We start from the raw sequence: 23,401 nt of genomic DNA, 5'->3' as shown, positions 1-23,401 counted from the left end.
GCCTTTGGGTCCTCCTGAGGGTCTTCCACTGCTTCATTGGGTTCCCCTACATGCTCAGGGACTCCTCTGAATCTCCTGCTGCTTGACTCTTCAGAACCTCCCAACATCCGTGGGCATTGTGTCTCCGCGCCTCCTGGTCACCTCCGAGTGGCATAGACTCTCTCTCCGTCTGCTTGCAGGTTTTTCACTTCCAGAATCCACACTTGAATTCTACCTAACTCCTTCAGTCTTCTCCAGAGGCATCTTCTTCGATGTCATTCATAGTTGTCTACGGGTTATTTTGATGTCACTTCACCCCTATGCACCCGGCTTTCCTAGTGTAGGTAACCTGGTTCCCAAGGCAAACACAGGTGGGATGGCTCTCCAACCATTTGTCTTCCAAAAGTTTTTTTTCCAGGATCTTCTAGAAAGGGACCTTCTTCAAAACTATAACCATAATTTCTCCATTGACTTCCTTTGGGCACCCAGCTGTGTTTCCACTGCACACAGCCTCCGTGGGGTTCCTGGGTACTTCCCATGGGTGGTTCCTTGAGTCCCTGGCTCCTCTGGGTCTTCTGGTCCAAGTACCATTCTCCTTTGCAGTTCACGTTCCACTTTCCAAATATATGGGTTGGGCTCCCCCTGCAGACCACTGTATTTTGTGCTACTTACCTGATTGCTTTTGAAGTATTTTTGTGTATTGTATTGATATCAAGATATCTCTTGGGTTATTTTTGCTAAACACTGTGCGGTTTCATTTCATCTAATCTACACTACAGATTAAACTGGTAAAACAAGCTGCTTAACACTCCTTCAAGATAAGCCAGAAGGCTGCTCTCCACAGCTACCACTTTGAGATCTTTCTATGGTTCTCAAAGACTACCAAACCCACCGTAAGGGTTGCCGGATTAGTGCAAGGTGCACCACTTGAATAAGTGTGCACCATATACTAAGCCAGCCTCCTACAGAGAGAATCACAGCTGAAGTAAGCAGGATGCTGGAACTGGAAGTAATTGAATACTCTGAGAACCCCTGGGCCAGCCCTGTTCAATTCATCCCGAAACCCAGGGTGAAAAAACAGAGCTGAGGGTTTGTGTGGACTATAGGGGCCCTCAATGCAGTCACCAAGAAAGATGCACACCCAATTCCTAGGGCTGACGAAGAGATTGACAGGGTTGGGGTTCCATATTTCTCAATACTTTTGATTCAACATTAGGGTACTGGCAGAATGGTCTGACCCCAGAAGCAAAAGAAAAATCTGCATTCTCAACCCCAGGTGGGCATTATCAGTTCACTGTTATGCCCTTTGGACTAAAGAATGCCCCGCCACCTTTCAAAGGTTGGTGAACAAAGTCCTTGCTGGGTTGGAGGCCTTTAATGCCCCATATCTAGATGTCTTTAGCTCCACTTGACAGAATCACCTAATCCACTTGGAAGGATCCTAGAGGCTCTGCAGAGTGCAAGCCTTACTGTCAAGGCAAGCAAGTGCCAGCTAGGGCAGGGCTCTGTTGTATACTTGGGCCACCTTGTAGCTAGAGAGCAAGTTCAAACCGTACAACCCAAAAACCAGACAATTGTAGGATGGGTAGCTCCAACAACCCAAACTGTAGTCACAACATTCTTTGGCATGACTGGGTATTACAGGACATTTGTGAAAGAGTATGGGTCCATTATGCCACCCCCCACACACAGAGAACTGCCCTCTAAGAAAATGCCAAAGAAAGTAAACTGGACAGTGAGCTGTCAAAAGGCTCTTGACACTGAAGGACGAGGTGCTCAGTACCCATTCTAAAAGCCCCAGATTATTCTAAGCTGTTCATAGTGCAGACAGATACCTCTGCACATGGGATAGGAGCGGTCCTGTGCTAAATCAATGATGATGGCCATGTCCAATCTGTTGCTTACGTTAGCAGGTGGTTACTTTCCAGAAAGCAGTGCTGGAGTGCCATTGAGAGGGAAGCCTTTGCTGTGGTTTCGTCCCTGAAGAAGTTGAGGTCATATTTGTTTGACTCCCACTTCCTTGTTGAAACTGAAGATGACTGATGCAAATAAAAGGTGAAAACCCCCACACTGTTGAGGTTGTCCATGTCTCTGCAGGGGATGGCCATTACAGTGGAGCACAGACCTGGGAATGACCATGCCAATGCAGATTACATTTATACGTTTTTCCACTGCAGCCTTTTTGCCTGCAGCCTCTGTTTGCAGGCCTTCTCAATCGCGAGTGCTCCCGGATGAAGAAACCTGACACATTAAGGACCCTTTGCAGCAGCGAGAAGAGGACCATTGGTGTCCCCTAGCATAGCAAGACTTGAGCCCTTTGTGTGGTTCAACCCAACTGGCTTCCCAGTCCAAATCTACAGCTTATTTCCCCGCAGACTGATTCCCCATTGACTAACATTGGGCACCTGACGCTGTTTTGCACCCCTGCACCCGGCTACCATAGTGCCGCTGGAGGTGACCTGCTCATGCTACCTTGGCCTTTGCACAATACTCACCTTAAGTCCCATTGCTTGGTCTTGGCAGGTGCTCTAGTGAACCTTAATGCCGTACTTGTTTTTCCTCCCATAGGATAATGTAGTGTAGTTCCTAGTTTCCCCACTAGGCCCTGCGCATTGGAATAACATAAACAGTAGTATCGACGTGGAACTGCGTATATTCCAGGCCTCCACTGACTATGCTAAACTTAATTGGGTGTGTTACCAACTAGCTCAGAGGTCACTGGAAACTTTCTTCTCTGCATGGGAAGTGATCAGCTTCCCTGGCACAGACAAGAAGGGATTCAGTTTTCCAACAACCGTGCAACATGACAACTTTGCTCCTCAGATCAAGAGTCAATCTCTAGGGTCGTGTGAAACAATAGACATGTATTTCACTCAGTCAGTTTAGTGCAGTTTACTTTCACGAGATGTAGAGAATAGAGAGACGGGCGTTTGTCAATAAAGGGTTAACATTTATTGAACAGTCTTTCTTCTCGTACAAGAGAAATGTATTGCCACAATTGCAAGACTTGTTATTATAAAAAGTACGTACAGTAAGATAAGGATTGCGAAATAGAACTGTAAAAGCATTGATATGGTTTCTTAGCCATACAATGGTTTAAAAGTAATAAAACATATATACATTCATATATACATTAGGCTAAAATACTCAACTGGTGCTTCTAACTACGCCTACCCCAGTGTGCCTGACCTAAGCCTAACACGTGGAAGGGGAGTAAGTAAGTAGCTTTAAGTTAAGTTGGTTTTGCCAAGGTTTGCTTCAAGAATTCTCGTTTAAAGGTTTAGTCAACACCATACCTCTGAATAGAATGATGGAAGTCTGGTATTTCCTTCAGGGGGCACTCAATATCCCAGTCACCCGCGAGGGCAGACCGGAAACGCTGGAGCTGGATTTCTCTGCAGGAGAAAGGCAGCGGCTCTTCTTCAGCGTGTCGGGAGGAGGAGGCGGGGGACAGCGTCCGCGGCAGCTGGAATCTGCTAGGCTCTTCGCAGAGGGACGGCTGTTCAGCTCCTAAGCGTACTGCACCATCGATCGCGCTTTAGCAGCGATAATGGTATCAGTAGCTTCACCACCAAGGGACAACAGCAGCAGCGTACTGCCTGCAGCAGTAATGGGATGCACAACAGGGTGCACGGCAGCTTACAACAGCACAACAGCTCTCATTGCTTAAGGCAACGTTGGTAATATTTATACCTGACAGGTGCCGGGTTTGACGCAAGTTTGCTGGACATAAGACGTCAATTAAAGATGTCACTAGGAAGTGATAGTTATCAGTTGCTCATTAGAGTTCCATTACTAATCAAAACACAGCAAGCGGGGATTTCCAGGTTTGCTGAGTTTTTATCTTGTTGAAGAACTCGGAGTGTTAATCTAGGAATATCAGATAGTGACTTCTGCTCTGTCATTGCACTAATTGGTTGCAAAGGAAGTGGCAGAGAACTATGCTGGAATGTGGCTCTGTTCGTGTGAGGCCAGAGATGACTTTTCTGAAAATCGCACTTGAACGGTTATGCCAATATAGGGAATAAATGGATTTATAGCCGAATAGGGGCATAAGGTCGCAGTATCGATCAGGAACCTAGATAAACACGCAACAATAACATTGCAGCTTCTGAAAAAAGCAGTGTCAACTTTTTAAACGCTTAAAAGTATTTCTATTGAAATACTTACTTAGCTGAGCATATTGAATCTGGTGCCTAAAAATATAGAAAGATATGTTATTTTTATAAATTGGTGTGAATCTCCTTACTGAGTTGTGTGCATCATTTATTGACCATTTTGTGTACTTGTGGATATTTAACACTCCTCCTTGATAAGCCTAAAGCTGCTAGATCACACTACCCCCTAGAAGAGCACCTTGGGGTTGCTAGAGCAAGCCCCTGTCCACTCTTGAGGCACCCCCTGGACTCTTTGCATGATCTATCTCCTTGTGATATGCCATTTAATGAGCCAGCTTCCTACACTATCGGGCTGTTTAATTTTCTCTCACAGTTATACCAATTGTAGGGCTTCTCAGAGGGCTCCAACTGAGGAGTTCCACCCTGTAGTTTAGTCTTTGTTTTTCTTAGCCCATCGTCTTTTGTAGAGGACTCTGGTGCCTGTTTCAAGTTATCCTTTTCAGAATTACCCTCTAGTAGTGGTTTTCTAGGTCTGGATTCCAAATTATCTCGACCTATTTAGGAATAGGTCTCTGCAATAATTTTAGGTAGTTTGCACTGTCGGTCTACCGGAGCAACCTGCGTGAGCTACTGGCATATTGCCAACGCTGCTGCCTCCCCTTTTATATTACTTAATATCATTGAGGAAACTGTAGCAATATTTCCCATTAATTTCATTTCAAAATCCAGGGCTGGGGCTGCCCTGTACTCATTTTGAATCTGTTTAAGCATCTCTGCAAAACAGCTAATGATGGTGTACCATTCATTATAGTATAAACTGCAGCAATTATTCTGCCCCAAGTGGTGCAGACCTCCATGGGGGGAACAAACCATCCCTAATGGTAGGCACATTGTGAAGATTCTGTTTTTCTTGAGGTCCCGTACGAGGAAACACTTGTTCAAGCTGATTCAACTTTTGTGCAGTCTGGGTCAGAATCTCATCCCGCCTGATTGGAACCTTACCCATAGTTGCTGTCATACTCACTGAACTAATTCCAAGCATCACTAATTGTGGTTGAGCAACTTGAACAGCCCTTGCTGCGGTTGTTGTTATGGTTCACATAACCAATTGTATTAGTTGTTTATATAGTGATGCAATACCTGTGTATAGTTTAAGAAGATCTGGAACTGTAAGGTTTCCTATATCTGGATAAAGTGTGTAACTAGCTAAGACTGGCCAAGTTGCTCCCTGATTACCGAGGGCAGCCAGTCTGACATTTTCTAATGTATGTGGTAGTGTGCCTATGAACCAGTTCATTTGTTTCGGATATGTCAATGGGATTTCTAAATCCTCATATGGTCTATAGTTGTTTGGTATTTGTGCTTCAGTGAATAAGTGTATGTGTGAATATTACTTCTGTTGGTATTTGCTGCTAGGAATGTGATTCATGAACAGAATACTTCTGTTCTTTATGCTTTGTGGGCCTCTACCACGAAGATAGCGTTCTCCACCTGCAAGGGTGAGCCCATATTACAATTATGGTTGTGTTAGTCCATGTCTGCAATTTAGTGGCAAAGCCATCTGTGCTGAATGGTTAAAGAATCTGCAGGTTGTAATATTTATCAGACGAAAAAGTCTTTCTGGTGGCTACACTACCTGCAGATTCCTCACTGATCCTGCCCTCCTACCCGTTCTGAAAAATGCTCATACACCACATTAAAAACGTTCCAATTTTTACTACTGCTTCAATTTGGTTGTCATTTGCTAGTCTGTCTCAAAGGGTGCAGAAAATATTTACAGGAAGCTGAGGTCAGTGAGCTGCTGTGGTATATGCCTCCAGTGGCTTCAGGCGGGAGTCTCTTCCAGTATGAGGGAGGTAGCACCCCTACTGATGTATGAGAGCTATTGAAGTTTCCAGATCCAGTCTGGTGCCTGGGGTATTCAACAGGTGAGGAATATGCAGGTAGACTATCCACCAGAACTATTTTAACCAAAGTTCAGTAACTTTTTCTTTTATCAATAGTGTGATACTGTGTGCTATAAGCGGGGTTCAGCAGAAAACTACATTTTATAGTGCCTAGATATGCAGGGAAAGTAAATATAGGGTGGAAAATTAACACTAGAAGCAGATAAACAAGCGATTATGGTGGCTTAAGGGAAGGGAATGTGTGCCAAATCAAAACAAAGGGTTTGCCTCCATCCCCCAATAAAAAAGGCAGGATAAATGTCAACACCAACCTTTACCCTTCTTATTGCCACATTGCAAGGAATGTAATAGACTAAAAAAAGAGCAGTCTTACTCTTGGACACTGTTGTGACTGCAGAAAAATCATGGTCCTTCCTACAGCTTAAATATCAGTTGTCTGTAATGTACAAGACCAATTAAAAAAACGGTATCATGTATTCCTAGTTAAGGCAATGTATGCTGGTGATGTAGTTAGCATTAGTAGGTGGGCTTTTAGTCTAGGATCCTCCGAAGGAGCAGTAAAGGAGTTGCTTTGGTGGGATTGAGAAGAGAATGTATAGTGACCATTTAGAAGGGAAGAAGGCACAATCTCACTGGAAGTAGTTCCCCACTAGGTAAATTAAGAATCTTTCAGGGTTCCATTGTAGCAGTAAGGGTACAATACAGTTGGCTATGGAAATCACAGAGACCCTAATTATAAGTGAGTTGATATTTTCCACCTGGATTTGCATAAGAGTCCAAATTCGCAGTTGTGTGGTATTTTCTGGGTTCTTTAAAAAACTTCACTCTTTGTAAATTTTAGCTGGTCAAACATGATGGAATTTAGCAGGAGAAAAGTGTATGACATTTACCATACATGTTAATTTCTGTTGCGTTTCACACCAAATGTGCATATTATTGCCCCAAAACTCAGAATAGGTGCTATTTATTGCACCCCATAAATTCCTGGTCCCATGGAGTCTAATTTTATCGAGAGAGAGATAAACAACACATACTCCTTTGTAAATTCTATAAACCTTGCACGTGTCTCTTTTTAATCTGTTATAAAAACGCATGTGGTTTACAAATGTAAACCTGCACTTTACATTTTAAGAATGTTGAGTACCCCTATTATGTTACGTCGGAGGTTTTCTAAAGTCTGCAGTGCATTACTGCAAATTGTTGCTTTTTTAATTACAAGTTTTTTTAATTTGTATTATTAACGTGCAGTTCTTACCATTTGACTTTCATATTTGCGCTTGCTAAATGTTGTACTTTTATGATTACTTATTAATAATAGACATTATGTAGGGGTCCAAGTGGAAAAGGGAAAGATGGCTCTGGCAATGCTTCTGGCGAGCTCTGGATAGGAAGAATGTATAGGATGATTTTGCAGGGGAGCTGCCGGCAGTGGTTCAGAAAGGGGGTGGTGGGGGAGAGCGCTAGGGGAATGGCATTGCACTAGTTACTTACCTGTACACTATGGTTCTCCAGTATTATCTTTCATAGATTGACATGCTTGTATCTTCCCTGTCATCATGGTGGGAGTCTCCCGGTAAAAGCTGCCTGGAAACCATAGAGAAGTATAACAATAGGTACCCTCGCCTCCTCATTATGTGGTCCAAACCACAGCCAATCAGCTGCCAGCACCAATTTACACCATCTCCAGCAGAGCCACCATACCTAAGATTTCCAACAGCCCAAGAGTGAGCTATGTAAGAAACCAGAGATAAAGGCGGTCTACCTAGAAGAAAACAGGGAGGTGGGTGGGCGCATGTGAATCTATGAAAGATAATACTGGAGAACCATAGTGTACAGGTAAGTGACTAGTTTTTTCTCCAGTATTGTATCTTTCATAGATTCACATGCTTGTATCAGAATAGATAGCAGTCCTTTTCCTTGTGCTTTTCTAGGCTAGACCCCCTTTGTCTCAGGGCTCTGCGCTGTAACTTAAAAAAAAATGTTTTTTAAGGAAATGACTCCTGCAACAACTTTTGCCATTTAAACAACATTTGTGTATACACAACATTAGAAAAGTAATTGAAAAGAGAAAAAACATGTACCTTAGTTAAATAGGTGTCGTAGAACTGCTTGTCCCACTGCTGCATCTGCTTTCCATTCTGTGTCCAAACAATAATGTTTGGTAAATGTATGGGCATTTGACCAAGTTGCTTCTCTGCAGATGTCTGGAGCGATACGCCTGTTACCGTTCAGTTGAAGTCGCCATCTTCTGTGTATCATGAGCTCTTGTGCACAAAGGGTTTCCTGCATTTTCATGACAGAAGACAATGGCGGATGCAATCCATCTAGAGATGGAGGATTTTGAAAGAGCCAAACCTTTTCTTGGTCCTGAATAAACTATAAATAATAGATTTGATTTACGAAATGATTTTGTTTTTTCAATGTAAAACTTTAGACATCTCCTAATGTCCAAAGTGTGTAGAGCGCTTTTTGCCGTAGTGGAAGGATTCTTGAAATATGTAGGCATGATCACAGGTTCATTTAGATGAAAAGAAGAAGGTATTTTAGAGACAAATTTCGGATTTGTTCTGAGAAGCACCTTATCCAATCTGAACTGTATGAAGGGATCCAGAATTGAGAAAGCTTGAATTTTGCTGACTCTCCTAGCTGAAGTGAAAGCAAGAAGCAAGGCTACCTTCCATGAGAGAAATTGCAACTCAGCTTTGTGAATTGGTTCAAAAGGCGCTCTCATGAGTTGTGACAAGACTATGTTAAGCTGCCAAGGAGGCGGAGGACGTTTAATTGGAGGAAATTTCCTGAATAAGCCTTTTAGGAATTCTTTAATTAGTCTTTGAGTCCAAAGTGATGGACATCCTGGAGATCTACGGTATCTGGATATTGCTGCTAAATGGACTTTTATTGAAGAATGAGAAAGTCCCGATCTGGCCAGTTGAAGCAGATATGGAAGAATTTGCTCCGGTGAGGAATTAAAAGGATGAACATTATGTGAAATACACCAGTTACAGAATCTTTTCCATTTTGCTGCATATGTCTTTTGAAGAAAATAAGATTGAAAATTAGTACCTTACTTCCAACTGTAGAAGGTCAAAAGTTCAGGAGAGAGTAAACTGAGCTCAGCTCAGGGAGACTCTTTCTTACACGAAGGCAGTTGGAAATCTGAGGTATGGTGGCTCTGCTGGGGATGGTGTATGTTGGTGCTGGCAGCTGATTGGCTGTGGTTTGGACCACATAATGAGGAGGAGAGGTTACCTATTGTTATACTTCTCTATGGTTTCCAGGCAGTTTTTTCTTCTACTGCTATGTTATTCTTTTACCGGGAGACTCCCACCATGACGACGGGGAAGATACAAGCATGTGAATCTATGAAAGATACAATACTGGAGAACCTGAAGGACTAAAACTAATATGTCGGTCAGGCTGGAGCGTGGCACCAAGACTGATGCTCCGTGCTGGAACGTGAAGAGAGTGAAGCAGGGCCTGAAGGCAAAGAGTGGGAAAATGTATGGGAGAAAAAAAAGCAGGGCTTGAGTGCTGCACACAATTCTAGATACATTTGTGGGAAATCCTCAGCAAAGAAAACGGAGTGACTGGCAGTGCTATACAAAGTGGTTCACTGGTTGCAAGAAGCACATTGCTGGAGCGCCACAGTCTATACCATGAGGCCTCATGAGCCCGTCTCCATTGTTGCAGGTTTGAGATGACTACACAAGAAGTACTGAAACGTATAGATGCATTCATTTTTCTAAGACTCGGTCCTTCACAGATTCACATACTAGAATAATTTTCTCGAATCAGGCGGGGAGTCATTGGTAATTGTACCTATAGCAGTAAACCATTGTAACATGCAGGAAGTATTGTTTATTGAGTAGCACGTTTATCTCATTCAAAACTTCCAAAATAATCAGCCACTTAGATGAATGTTCTGAACACTTCACTCTCCCTAGAACTAGCCAAATGGTCTAAAGGTCGCATATCGGACTCGAGTCCATGGTATAATGATTCTCTGGCCGCACTACGTAAATCGTGTAAGAAATTGGAGAGTGCCTGGATTAAGGACTACGACCCGAGGCTAAAAATTGCTATCTAGCCGCTATTTAGAGCTACCATAGGACCATTTACACCGTCCGGGCGGCTTACTTTGCTAATGAAATCAAGCTAAGCCCCAACCCTGCCAAGTGTATTTTTAAAATACTCAAGGACCTGAGAGTTAGGAAAAACTCTTCTGCCTCCGTGATTACGTCTGAGCAACATTGTGAGGACCTGGTGACCTTCTTTGTCAATAAAGTAGAAACCATCTATAGGTCTTTTCCTTTGGTGTCTCTTCCCCCTGTTGCCTCCTTTTCATTCTTTGGAGGTTATCCCCATCATCACGCAGGAAAAGTTTGTACTACTGAGTGGGAAAGTTAAATCTGTCTCTCCGGTGGATCCTTTAAAACCAGCCCAGTATAGGGACTCTCTATCCGTGTTCCTGGCTCCCTTGTGCCAGGTTGTTAATACATCTCTTTCCACAGCTGTGGTCCCCGAGCTATGGAAGCTGGCGATGGTGACTCCTATACTTAAAAAACCTTCACTGGGGGGGGGGGGGGGGAGCCAAACTCGCGACCATGATGGCCGCACTGTAGCTCGGCTCCGTCAACCTTCCTGCCTAAACGCATATCCTGATCTTCATCCTGCTCCGAGGCGACACACTCGGCAAGAAATGGAACGGTGAAACAATGCTCGCACTCACCGTTTGTCCCGGGGGCACCTGTGTGCTGCGGATCTGGAGTTATGCCCTTGCTGGTTCCGGAGCCTCCGTGGCGTGCAGACCGGGGACTTGCCTGTGACGGTCGGCAGGAGTGAGGGTGTCGGCGGTGGCCCCTGGTGGAGGAGGGGGTCGGCTGAAGAGGCCGTTGTGCGGTTGTGCCGGTGGCGACTGACCGGGCCCGGTCTGGCGGCCTGGGGGCCCTGTGGCAGGGCGCGGCCCGCCGCGGATGGGGGTAGACCGAGTAGGAGGCATGTCCCCCCTTTGTTGCCCTGCTCGGCCATCTTGAAGCCCTTCGCCCGGATTCGGCGGGCGTTGTCCGTGGGCCGGTGCCGCTGGTGGTCCCTGTTTTTGGTGGCCCTTCTTTCTGCACCAAGATTGCCATTTCCGTGGCTCGAGGGGACCCCCGGTGGGCCTTGCTTGAGAGCCCATTCCAGGAGTTGAGGCGCGGAGAAGCACGGCTGAATTTACAAGATGGCGACCGGGGCCCTGAGTCACGGATCTACTCGGAGCGGCGAACCTGGGTCGCTGAAGTGCACGTGGGCAGCGTCCTGTGATTGTGAGCCCACGATTGGTGATGTCCTCGGTGCCCTGCATTCTTTACGCGAGGCCATGGTCTTTGGCTCCGGTGTGAAAGATGATAGGTCTGCCGCCATGGTTTTTGGACCGCCCCTCATGGACGCGGCTCGACTTCGCATGTTTGCTCCTTCGCCCTCCTCGGCTGCTACGAGGAATGCTGCTGCTGTGCATCAGCAGGACCGTACGCCTGCGGCCCCTAATCTCCAGGTAGCTTCGATCGTGGCGGGTGCGGGCGTGGGCCCCACGTCGGGGCCCGTTCATGCCAGAATGACTGAGGAGCGAGATGGATGCTCGATTCGAACTGCTTTGGTGTGGCCCCGCTGCTATCCTGCGTGGGAGACCTCGCTTTACTGGGCGGCGAGACTACACCCATACTGCTTGCTGCTCCTGATGCTGCTATTGGAAAGTCTAGACTGCTGCAGACATTACTTGCTCTGCTGTTTGATACTGGGGTCCTCTGGTTTATGCCCCCTGCCTGATTTGTTCCGATCCTGTGCCCATCTCACCTCGAACTATTTGCTACACACTAAACTATTGCGCATGATGGCTATGGTCAGGAGAGGACAGGGGTGAGCCGGACTGGACCCGGTGGTCTACTGGTTAACGGATGGAGATGAGGACTGCCCGCAGCTGGGCCAATATGGCCGGTTCCTTCGAATGTTTCTGTTACTTGGGGTTGTGTCGATCTCGCTTGGATGTGGTTTCATGTGTGTGAAGGCGGGAGGTGAGGGCCGAATGATTCGATTGCAGATCTCTTCTCCCACTGGTTCTTTCTCCCCTCTCCTCTGTTTTGTTTCTTTCTCACTTTCTAATTTCCTACATTTCGGGTTTCTATTTAGGGCAACAGGCACGCTGCTTTAGGCCGTAGCCTTCTGCAGGGGTGCAGGGTGGGGCGGGTGGGATGGGGTTTCTTTATTGTTCGTTTTTCTTTTAGTTCTATGGCTCTTTTGTATCCCTTTATCGAGGCGCTGTGGCTGTACGTGTTTCCCATGGTATGATAGCTGGTGGGATGGGGGATGACTTGCTTGCTTCTACGATATTGATTGCACATGTATCACGACTTGCATACCCCTACCCCGATAGCTGATATCTCAGTCTTGCGCGCCTTTATTGCTGTGGGGCGCGTGCAGTAGCGCGGCGCTCTTTCTCTCCCTCTTTTAATACTTTTTTCTCCCTCCTTTCCCCCCTTTTTCCTCTATTTACTTGGGTTAGTATAGAGGATGAACACAACTAAGCTGCTGCTCTGGTTCCTCTGTCATGTACTAGCATATATACAGGTGGTCGACGGGTGCGTGATGGGCCACGGTGGGACTGTTCTGAACTGGGGTGTCTGTAAGTTGATTCCTGTTAACCACGGCTGTTACCTGTTTTTATCGATGCCCTTCTGTTTCGATGTTGGATATGTGGCCCGCCAAGGGAACTTAGATGGCTAAAAGTTGCAATTGATCCTGCTATACTTCCTATTATATTATAAAATTAACCTTCCTTAATCCTGTTTCCAACGGCCATATTCAGCCCCCCCCCCCCTTTTAATATTAGATCGCTTGCTTGTACAACGCTGGGTGATTACCGGGAAATTTTATTATTGTCTCATGTGCTTTCATAATGTGTTGTGGCCGGCCTGACTGGTTGTAGGCCCGTATATGTATATTTCCATCTGTACAATAAAGGTTTAAAAAAAAAAAAAAAAAACCTTAGCTGGACCCGGCTAAACTGCAAAATTTCCGTCCGATAGCTCTCCTTCCATGGGTAGCTAAGATCGCTGAGGCTCACAATAATTACATCTTAGCGGGGTTCCAGAATACTAATGGCACCTTGGATCCCTCCCAGAATGGCTTCCGCCCTGGTCACAGTACGGAGACTGACCTCTTGGCTGTGACAGAGCATCTGCGGGCCATTCTTGACTGTAGACACACGGCAGCACTGATTTTGCTTTATCTCAGTGCCGCATTTGACACTGTTTCCCATTGGATCCTGTTACATGATCTGGAAGAGGCGGGTGTTGTATGCCTAGCTCTGGAATGGTTTAGATCTTTCTTGGCAGGGAGATCATTCTGAGTGTCTGCCCCCTGTTTCTCTCCCATGCCCATTCCATCGGACAGGGTGTGCCTCAGGGCTCTGCCCTGAGCCCCGTTCTCTTTAATCTGTATATTCAGCCTCTTGCTATGGTGGCTAGGAACAAGGGCCTCACCATGGTCTCTTACGCCGACGATACGCAGTTGGTGGTGGCCCCCTCTCAGACGGCTCTATGCAGGATGCTTCCAAGTTTAGGAGTGGCCTGGCTGCTGTCGCAGAGTGGATGACCACCAACTGCCTCCAGCTGAATGCTAATAAAACAGAGGTGCTGCTGGTCGGGAAGTATAGGAGTCTCTGGAGTGAGCAAGAGTGGCCTACCATTCTTGGTAATACTCCTACCCCTAAGATGGTGGTTAAGAACTTGGGGGTATGGATGGATTCTACCCTCAGTTTCCAGTATCACACTAAGAAAGTGGCAGGCTCTTGCTTTGGCCTTCTTCGGGGACTTAGGCCCTTGTTGGGGTTCGTTGATCCTCCTACCAGTCAGCTGATTGTTCAATCAGCCATTCTATCTAGACTAGATTATGTAATCTTGCTCCTCTTAGGGGCTAATCAAGCTGAGGTTATGCGCTTAAGCGTGTCAAAAATGTGGCTGCCAGAGCTCTGCTGGGGCTTACGCGTAGCTGCTCCTCTACCGGTGCTATCTGGCGGTTACACTGGTTGCCCATGGCCAAGCGGATCGAATTCAAGGTCCTTTGTCTGTCCTCTAGGATCTTGAAGCTTGCGTCTCCCGGGCTTTTGGTTAATCTGCTGGTACCTTATGTTCCGAGTCGCCAGCTGTGCTCTCTCGGGATAACACTTGGGGACAGTCCCCCGAGCGAACCGTCTCCGGGCTGGGGGACGATCCTTCTGCTGCCTAGCAGCCAAGCTATGAAACTCCCTGCCCTTCCAGATCCATAGCTTGGTCTGTTTGCTGGACTTCAGGAAAGCCAATAAAACATTTCTCTTCCCCTCTGCCTAGCCCTTTCTCTTCCCTTTGTGCTCTGTTTCTTGCGCCAACCTGTTCAGTTTTTTAGTCTCCATGTTTATCTGCTGTCAGCGCCGGGACGCCTCTTCACTGAGGCAGCTGCACACTATATAAGCTCAGTTAACATAACATAACCACAGCTCAATATTTACTTTGTCTGTGGGAAGTAGTAGTCCCTTGCAAGGCTCTGCTCTTCAACTTTCATATACATTGATTTTGACTCAGATTTTCCCTGAGGCCCATTTTCCACTCCAAGTTTGCTGTGAAAGTTGATGTTCTGGGTTTTAGGACAAGTGAATCCTATTTATTTATTTTCCATAACGGCAATTTTAGAAGAGTGTTGTTGGAGAGTGGGAATGGGGAGGGGGGGGGGGCATTGCTGGAGTGGAATCATTTTATTCCTTGTGGTACCTTAGGCCAAATTGATGCCTAAAAATGTATATATGCCAATTACTTTTGACAAAAGTCGTTCACAAGACTGGAAGTAAGGCCGGGTATGCCTTTAGGGAGGCACCTTTAAAAATGCGTTGTCTTAGGGGAAACATCAGTGAGAAGCTCTTCTGTAATACCTTCCAAAAGGGTACATAAATCACAAATTGTGCATTTAGAAAGTGAAAGTGCCAAAAGTCTCTAATTAGGAACTGGCTTCTCCTCTAAAGAGCCACCTAGAAATCTAACCATCAATGCCACAGCCAGTAGGTCTCCCCTTTGAGACCTTCTAAGTGTTTAGCCATGCAGCACATTATCCTAGCTGCTGTGCCACCAGGGATTGAAAAGCTATAAAATGACTACATGTTGGGTCATGCAGTGTCATTGAGAAATACATGCTTGCCTCAGGAAACATTTATGGACACATTCCAAGGCTTTTTAATGCACAGATGAGTGCCTCGATGCAAGTCAAAAGCACCATAACATTTTGTGTGCAACTGCGTCACTAGAGTATAGAACAGCCTATGAAAAAAAAGCAGTGAAGTACTTTCCAGTGGCGGAGACATCACATCCCTTCTCTCCCAAGACTCTATTCATCAGGATTCCTTCTCCAGAATTTTCCACTGAAAACACTGCTTGCACATCCGTTTAGCAGCAAGGCCCCCTGGCCCCGCTCCCTAGCCCAGCCCCCTGGGTATAGGAGCACTGTACAAGGCAACAACAACAAAAAACTCCTATTGTCATACAGGGGAAATAATTAATAAACAGGGGTGGCCTCTGTATCACCGTCCACCTAAAAACAAAAAAATTAACCTGACTGTGTGTAATGTAATTGGTTCTTTTGTAAAGTGCTCCAAAACCTTTGGGTCAGTCAAGTTCCTGCTCTATAAAAATGCCCTAAAAAAATAATCTAACATAGTATAATGTAACTAGTGCTCATGTAAAGTATTCTAACGCCTTCTGGTGGCTCTAGTTCACATTACATCATAAACTAGCATTTGCAATGCAATAGGTCTTGCATTTAGAGCTAGAGCTCTTGGTGTTGAAAATGACATTTTTTTTACTTTCTTTTTTTGTATGCAGTGGAGTGATGATATTTGCATAGCACTATTGCCATTCATCTGACCTGTAAAGGGGGGATTGTGAATATAAGGTTTAATACATAAGCTTGGATAAGAACAAAACTTCTACAATGAGTTAGAAAGTGTGCACAACGGAAAGTAGTTCCGTGGATACCGCTTAGGTTTATTTTGTTTGAGAAAGAAGTTTGTGTCTTTTACTTAATGTACAGGTATTTTACCCAAGATAAACTCAATGGATACCAGGGTTATCATTACAGCAACAAATGATTGGATATCAATGGATTTAAACATCTAACACCACAAAACAAGATGTTTCTTATGAGTTTAAAATAAATAGAGCAGCTGTGTCAAGTGGGAAGGGTACTAACTGACAGCAGCCCAAGCCTATTATAGACAATTCACCTAGCTGTGTTTTCCAAACCACTGAATATGCAATCTATGCCATACACATTATTTTCTGAGAAACACAATGTTTCAAAGCTATCCAAAATTTAACTCAGACATTAGTCTCGGATTTACTCTGTAAATAATGACACATGGGAGATGGGGGGTCACTTGACGATGAAAAGACCCTTTCCATTGATGTCACAAATGAGTTTTTTCATTAATAAATGTAAACAAAGACTACTCCCAAATCATAACTGAAATACAAATGTACGTGAACTCTGCGGAGAGGGTGCCGCAGATTATGGAAACCAAAAACCACAACTCCATTTTCTTTGATGTATTAACGTCTGTCTTAAGCAGAATGATGCATTGTGGAACAGATGCAAACAATTTCATGATATGATACCAAATGTCCATTGCCAGATTTAAATTACAAACTGCATCATCTAGAAAAACACTACAGCTAAGATGTTCGGAGTCCTAAGTCAGCAAAGATTTCTGTTCAACGCTCTCTTGAATTTCTTCAAAGTGCCGTCTTTTGTTCCTAATTTACAAGACCTCTATAAGCCAGGTAAAACTATGTTGACTAGACCATTCCCTGGTATATCTGGTCACTGTTGTGCTAGCCTGAACAAACTGGTGTCTCTTTTAAAATTAGTAGTTTTGTAATCATGGGATGAAAAGCAGCCAGCAGTTGTCAGAGCAAACCAGATAGGACTGTTATACTGGTGACTTACTTTATCAAACAGCAGTGTATGACAAATAAAGTAACCAGCCAAACATGGAATATTATGTAAATCACAGCTGAATAAACATTCACACATTGTCCCTGCATACATTTGACCCGTCTCCCTAACTAGGAAACAAGCCCCGTTTGTCCATGAAGGAAAATATCGATGTGGCAGTACTTCTCATACATTTGGCCTGCACATGCATGTTGACTTGTAAACGCGCCCTGGTGCAGCAACTCCTGGCTGTGCATCTGGGTTGACTTAGACTAGCCCCCTGTGCAGCCACTCCTGCCTGCTTCCCAGGTTGACTGCAAATGCTTCCCAATGTAGCTACTCTTACCTGTGCACGGATGTTGATTTTGAAATACAGAGCAGGCATGTTAACCTGAAAATTCCACCCTCAAAGATTTGCCTTCGGTAGAAGGTAATTCCGCACAGCACACATTCGCTTCCATTCAGAGGCATCTGTTTATCATTTTGCTCTCAGCAATCAGCTGCATTGTGCTACTTTTAAGAACTACTGCAAAGAATGCTAATTTCAAACAAAGCGCTTCACTTAAATTCTTTTACTGTCTGGGATTTTAAAAGCTCAGTTTAAAGTAATCCCAATTTGCAGTATTTCTCTAGAAGCACGTTGTGTGGGGCTTTTGAAACGAAAGGGATCCAAATGCGTATTTAATATAGATTTCAGGCACATAGTCTTTTACAAGAAATCTCTCCCAGCCCTTCCCCCAAGAGCCTTTCAGTGACATGAACTCTAGCGCATGGAAACCACTGTGAAGTTGAGTTAGGCGAGGCGCGCGTCCGCCATTAAAGATAAGCAGCAAAAGTGCAAGCGCTGGGAGGCTGTTGGTCACATGATGTTTTAGCGGCCCCTGCCCGGCGTAGAGACACACTCCGTGTCGGGGGATGAGGGGGGATGTTGAAGCAAGGAAAGGCACTCAGAGCGCCATAACGTGCGTGCACAGTAAAGCAAGACATGCGGCCACCATGATTAAATGTAAAAAACAAAACGATTTGGGGATCTGCACGGCCTGTCCTGCGAGTGGTACGCGTGGCCCCATTAAAGAAAGCACGCGGCAGCAGTGACAGAAGATGGCCACTCGCTAGAGTGTCTCCGACGCACCGGAGATTTCATGCGCTTGGACGGAAGCACTTTCCTCACTGTGCCAGCATGCTGAGGTGGCGGAAGCACTCTGGAGCGGCAGAGGAGTTTTCTTTTTCCACATAACCTAAGTACTCAGTGGTCATTTTATATGGGCAGAATAGCTATATTCAATTTTATTGACACTCTTTGCGGTCTTGACAGGAACATATCTTTTTAAAAAATAACACATCGGTGTTTGACTCCTATAACTTTTTTTGGCTATTTTAATGGTCTGACTTGTTGTTCCTTCAACTGAAGTTATTAAATTCCTGCCTTCATAGTCCTTGAAGGAATATATACGCCATCTTACCGCACATTACTTCTCAGACAATATGGAGATGGCACAGTCACCTAAATTTGCTTCGCCTGGCAATTCCAATATTAATACCTGCAAAGAATCTGGAAGTAACGCTACAAGAAGGGCAAAAAAGGATCCATTTTCTCCCAACAAATCATCTTTACCTTTGACTCTGGAAGACATTATGGGCGAGTTGAAAAACATAAAACCTTTCATGGCGGACACTCATGCAGGGTTTCAGAAAATTGAAGATAAATGGCTTTGTTTGGATTCTCGGCTCACAGAAGTTGAACAAAGGGTCAGTGACACCCAAGATGTGACTACAAAGGTTGATACCCTTTCCAAAGAAGTGACTCAATTAAAGAAATTAACTGAGGATCTCGAGAACTGAAACAAGCACAATAATCTACGTATCTATGGCATACTGGAAGGTTCTGAAGGTCCCGACATGATCAATTTCTTGAGGATTCACATACCAAAAATAGTCGGTATTTTGACTTCCGTTGAACTCAACATACAAAGGGCTCACAGAATTGGTCCAAGAGGTGCTTCAACCTCACAAAGACCACGAGGGATCATTGTCTATTTTCTTCAATATACAGATTTAATGTTGATTCTCTCTGCAGCTAAACAACGCAAACAAAGGCTATGGTCTGACCATAAGATTTTATTCAGTCAAGATGTCTCCAGAGCAATGTCACAGATCTCAGATACATGTTGAGATCCAGGAATGCACATTTTGGTCGAATTCATCCTTGCTTCTTCAAGGTCCCCTTTAGACACAAGACTACCACTTTTGCAGATCCCACAGAACTTAAGAAATTCATTCATATGCAAAGGGAGAAGTCATGGAACTTAGTAATCCCTAAAGTGTTGTCTTTCTAACTTTTTTCTCTTTTGCAGGTCCCTGGATCCCTCTTGTTTGATGTTGGTGTCCATGTTCAATATTGTATTTAGTCTGCTGCTTGTGTCTTATCTAGTCATGCTGTTCCCCTACTGTTCAGTAAGTCACAAAGGCACAATTATGTTTTTGTCTTTTTGCTTTTATCCTTCCCTCCTCACTGTTGTGATATGTTGTGTACTTATTCTGGTGTTTTGATCTCTTCGAGCGGTATTGTTCTTCTCTTCATCTCCCCCCTCTGTACTAATGCAACCTTTGATCCTGTTTCTCATGACTAAAGTCTCTTGGCTGTCTGTCTTCTTTTCTGTTAATCCACATGGGGATAGACCTTGTTCTTCCCTATGTTAAATGTCGTTAAATGTTGTATACTTGTAAAGCGCACAGCTGCCCCAGCAAAGGGGTGTCCCGGCGCTGTATACCGCTGGGGAACCCGTCCTGGCTTTCCCTGTGGGATGGTCCCTACTGGGAATCCCCAAGGTGGAGCCAGGCATCCCCGGCGTTGATGGGGCCGTTGTGGAGATTAGGCAAGCTAATGCCCAGAGTTGCCGAGTGGGACCCCAGGTTAGATAGAGTAGGCACAGAGGCGAGAATTGTCGAGTACGCTGACCCTGGTCCACAACCCTGCCGCGTCGGGAATTGAACCCTGGTCCTGGGCCGACTTTTGCTCCCGGGTCTGCCGCCTCTAACCAGTGACCCACATCGCTTCACACCACACCTCTTGTTTCTTCATCTGCATTTCTTGTCTTTTCTTTTCTCTCTTTCTTCTTTCCCTTTTCTTTGTCGTGTAATGAGCTTTCCTTACTTAATTTCATTCTGTGGTTTTCCCCTATTTTTCATCTGATTCCTTATGTATGGATTCTCTTCTTTTTTTATTGCCCTATCTTCTTTTCCTTCCTTTCCTTTATACACTATAGTGACTTTTGTTTTACACAAAATTGTTTTAATGGTTTTCTATTTTTTCTAGCTGACCTTTTTTCTCTCAATTCTTAAGCCTGAACATTACTTCTCTGTTTATGTTATTTAAATATATTTTGTTTTGTATTATTTTCTCTCATTGGTGTCTCATTTAAAAAAAATCTCATTTAAGTTTGGTACTTGATTTATATACTCCTTATCCTTTTCCCTATGAGTAATTTACGTATTGTGATATGGAACGTTAAAGGTCTTCGTAATCCTGTTAAAAAGCAAAGGGTTTTATCTCATTTATCCAAACTGAAATGTCAAATAGCTTTATTACAAGAAACTCATCATAAAGAGCAATACCTAAACTCTGTTAAAAAACTTAGGGTTGGAAATGTTTTTTGTTCCCCAGCTGTAAATAACAAAAATGGTGTGCTTATATTGTTTCATAAGTCGTTAAACGTTCAATTGTTAAATGAATTTATGGATGATGCTGGGAGATGGCTTCTAATATATGTCAAGATTAATAATACACAATTTTCTATCTGTAATGTATGTGGCCCAAATGGTGTAGATACTTTATTCTGAAATAATTTCTCTAATATGTTATCCTCACATTCTTCTGAAAACCTAATAGTTGGAGGGGACTGTAACCGACTTATTGATCCCTTTTTAGACCGTAGATCCCAGACCAGATATGTTCCCACCAAAATGCATAAAGCCTTTCGGACAGCCATATCCGCAGAGGGGTAGTTGATGTTTGGAGAGTATCACTCCCTGATGTTTTGGAATTTACCTTTTCCTCCTTTATTCATAGTTCCCACTCTAGAATAGACTATGTATTTTTTACTCAACACACACTTCAATTTTTAACACATGCGGAATAAGGTTCAATTCTAATTTCAGATCACGCTCCTGTTATTGTAGACCTCGATTATCCCATCTCTATTTCTCCCTCTCGTCTAACAATTCCCTTCTATTGGATCAACAATTCAAGGAACAGTTTTCAAGAGTTTTTCAAATTTTTAAAAAAAATATTTTTCTTTCAGGAATTATTCATGGACAGATACATTTAGATCAAAGAGTTTTTCACATTTAACCTTCCCTCTGATACAAGAGGATTTATAATTAATTTTGTAGCTAAGAAAAAGGCACTTAAAAATTCCTCACTACTTTTAGATCAGATTAAGACTTTGGAACATGAATACTTTTCTTCCAATGGTAATGAAATGTTAGCTAAACTTATCAAGGCCAAGTTGCAATATAACAAGCAGTCCTGGGACAATGCATGTGATACCCTACTTCACTTTAATGCAAACATGTATGGGGGTTGGAACAAAGCTGGTAAATTATTGGCAAACTACCTTAAAATCAAAAAACAGAATTCTGGGGCATGGCCAAGCACGGGTCGAAGATGGCCGTGCCATAGAGGGGCTCTGCCGACCGTCATAGCCCACGACTATCCTGTCCTTGATCCGTTTAACCCCCTGACGGATTTGGAAACCGGAATACCAGTGGAGCCCATCCCGCCGGCTCCGGTGCTCGTTGCTCATCGCACCGCGGAGAACTTGGTCCCGGCAGCTTCGGCCTGCATCTGGGGCAGAAGCCGGGACCCACAGTGGAGAGCCCAACCAGGCAGGGAGCTCCGTAGTACCTGCCGCCACCCGGAGGTGGTGCCGCGAGGTGTGTGCCGGGGAGGGGATCCTACGCCTGAGCTGCCTAAGAGATATCTCAGTGTATATACGGAACGGCAGCACTCGCACCCGGGGTGCAGTGACTCAGCTCCTGAGAGGTGCTGGAATACCCTGATTGAGGCATGATAGGGCGAGTCCGCCGCGAGGAGGAAGATGGCGGTGGCGCGACCCTGATGAGGGGTGCCTCCTGTTGTTCCTTCAGTGTTGGATCCTCTGTTTGCCCCCAGGACTACTGATACTACATCTGGGGCGCGCTGCTCGCAACCTCTGCCAGCTGTGGCCCACACGGTGAGACGCCTTTGGCTTCCCCCTTCTGCACTGTGTGCTGAGGCCATTGGAGGGACGGCCACGAGAGGCTGCTTGCAGACCCGGTGCATGGGCCATTGACCTGTTGGGGGTGACCAGGGACCCCCCTCCTCTAACCTCTATATCCTACACCAGCCTTCTGCACAGCCTGGACAAGGGGCTTACTTCCTTTTTGGGGGATCTGCCAGAGGTGTGAAGCGTGTGCTGGCTCCCCCTTCTTTGTTGGGGGGTGTCTCATGACGCCCGGGGGGAGCTGAACACGTACCTGTATCTACCCCCTTCCTGCTTTGACCTCTGATGATATCACAGTTCGACGTGATGGCTGGGGCATAGCTTTGGATTCCTTACTGGACTAATCGCTGAGGAGCAGGTGTCTGGCACCCCCAGGAGGGATTCGTGAGTCTGGTGGCAGCGGCAAAGTCGGGACCCTGTTTGGACACGCGGGAGCAGCAGTGGGGTGCATGGTGATTTACATGGTGGACATATCGGACGTGTGGTGATCACGGAGGGCGGGGTGTCCCTGCAGGTGAAGAGTATCCTCCACCAGCTCTGTCTCCGCCATCCTCGCCCACCTGCAGAAAGGATCTTGGGGATCCTACCTGGAGATGTCTCGCTGTCTTTAGTGAATTCTCTGCTACAGACGTGTGGAGCAGTCCAAAATGGAGCTCAACAAGATCACGGGGCCCGCGGTCCCAAGACTACGCAGTTAAATAAGCTGGACCGCCATACAGTCTCTAAGGAAACGCAACAGGTCTGAGCGCCCAGAGACTCCAAAACCGGGGTACTAGGCGAGGAGGAGCAAGAAATCTCGCTCAAAGATGTTATGGCCGCCATCACTGGAGTCAAGACTTCTCTGGACACTGTGGCAATCGAGGTTAACCTCATCAGGGCCGATAAGGGCAAACTAAACGAAAAGGTCAAACAGGTGGAACACACGACAGCCAGCCTGGTGGATGATGTCTTGCAGCTCCAGGGAGCGGTTAAGGAACTTCAGGACTTCCACAAATTTACCGACCTCAAGCTGGATGACTACGAAGGCCGCCTGCGTCGAACCAACCTACGCATCCTTGGGGTTCCGTAGAAATCGGAGGGGCAATCATCGGACCTTTTCGTCGAGGACCTCATCCTCAAACACCTGCAACCTAAGGGCCTCAGT

This window comes from Lissotriton vulgaris, chromosome 11, assembly GCF_964263255.1.
Source record: "Lissotriton vulgaris chromosome 11, aLisVul1.2, whole genome shotgun sequence".
Lineage (NCBI taxonomy): Eukaryota > Metazoa > Chordata > Amphibia > Caudata > Salamandridae > Lissotriton > Lissotriton vulgaris.
Note: the sequence above shows the minus strand (reverse complement) of the source record.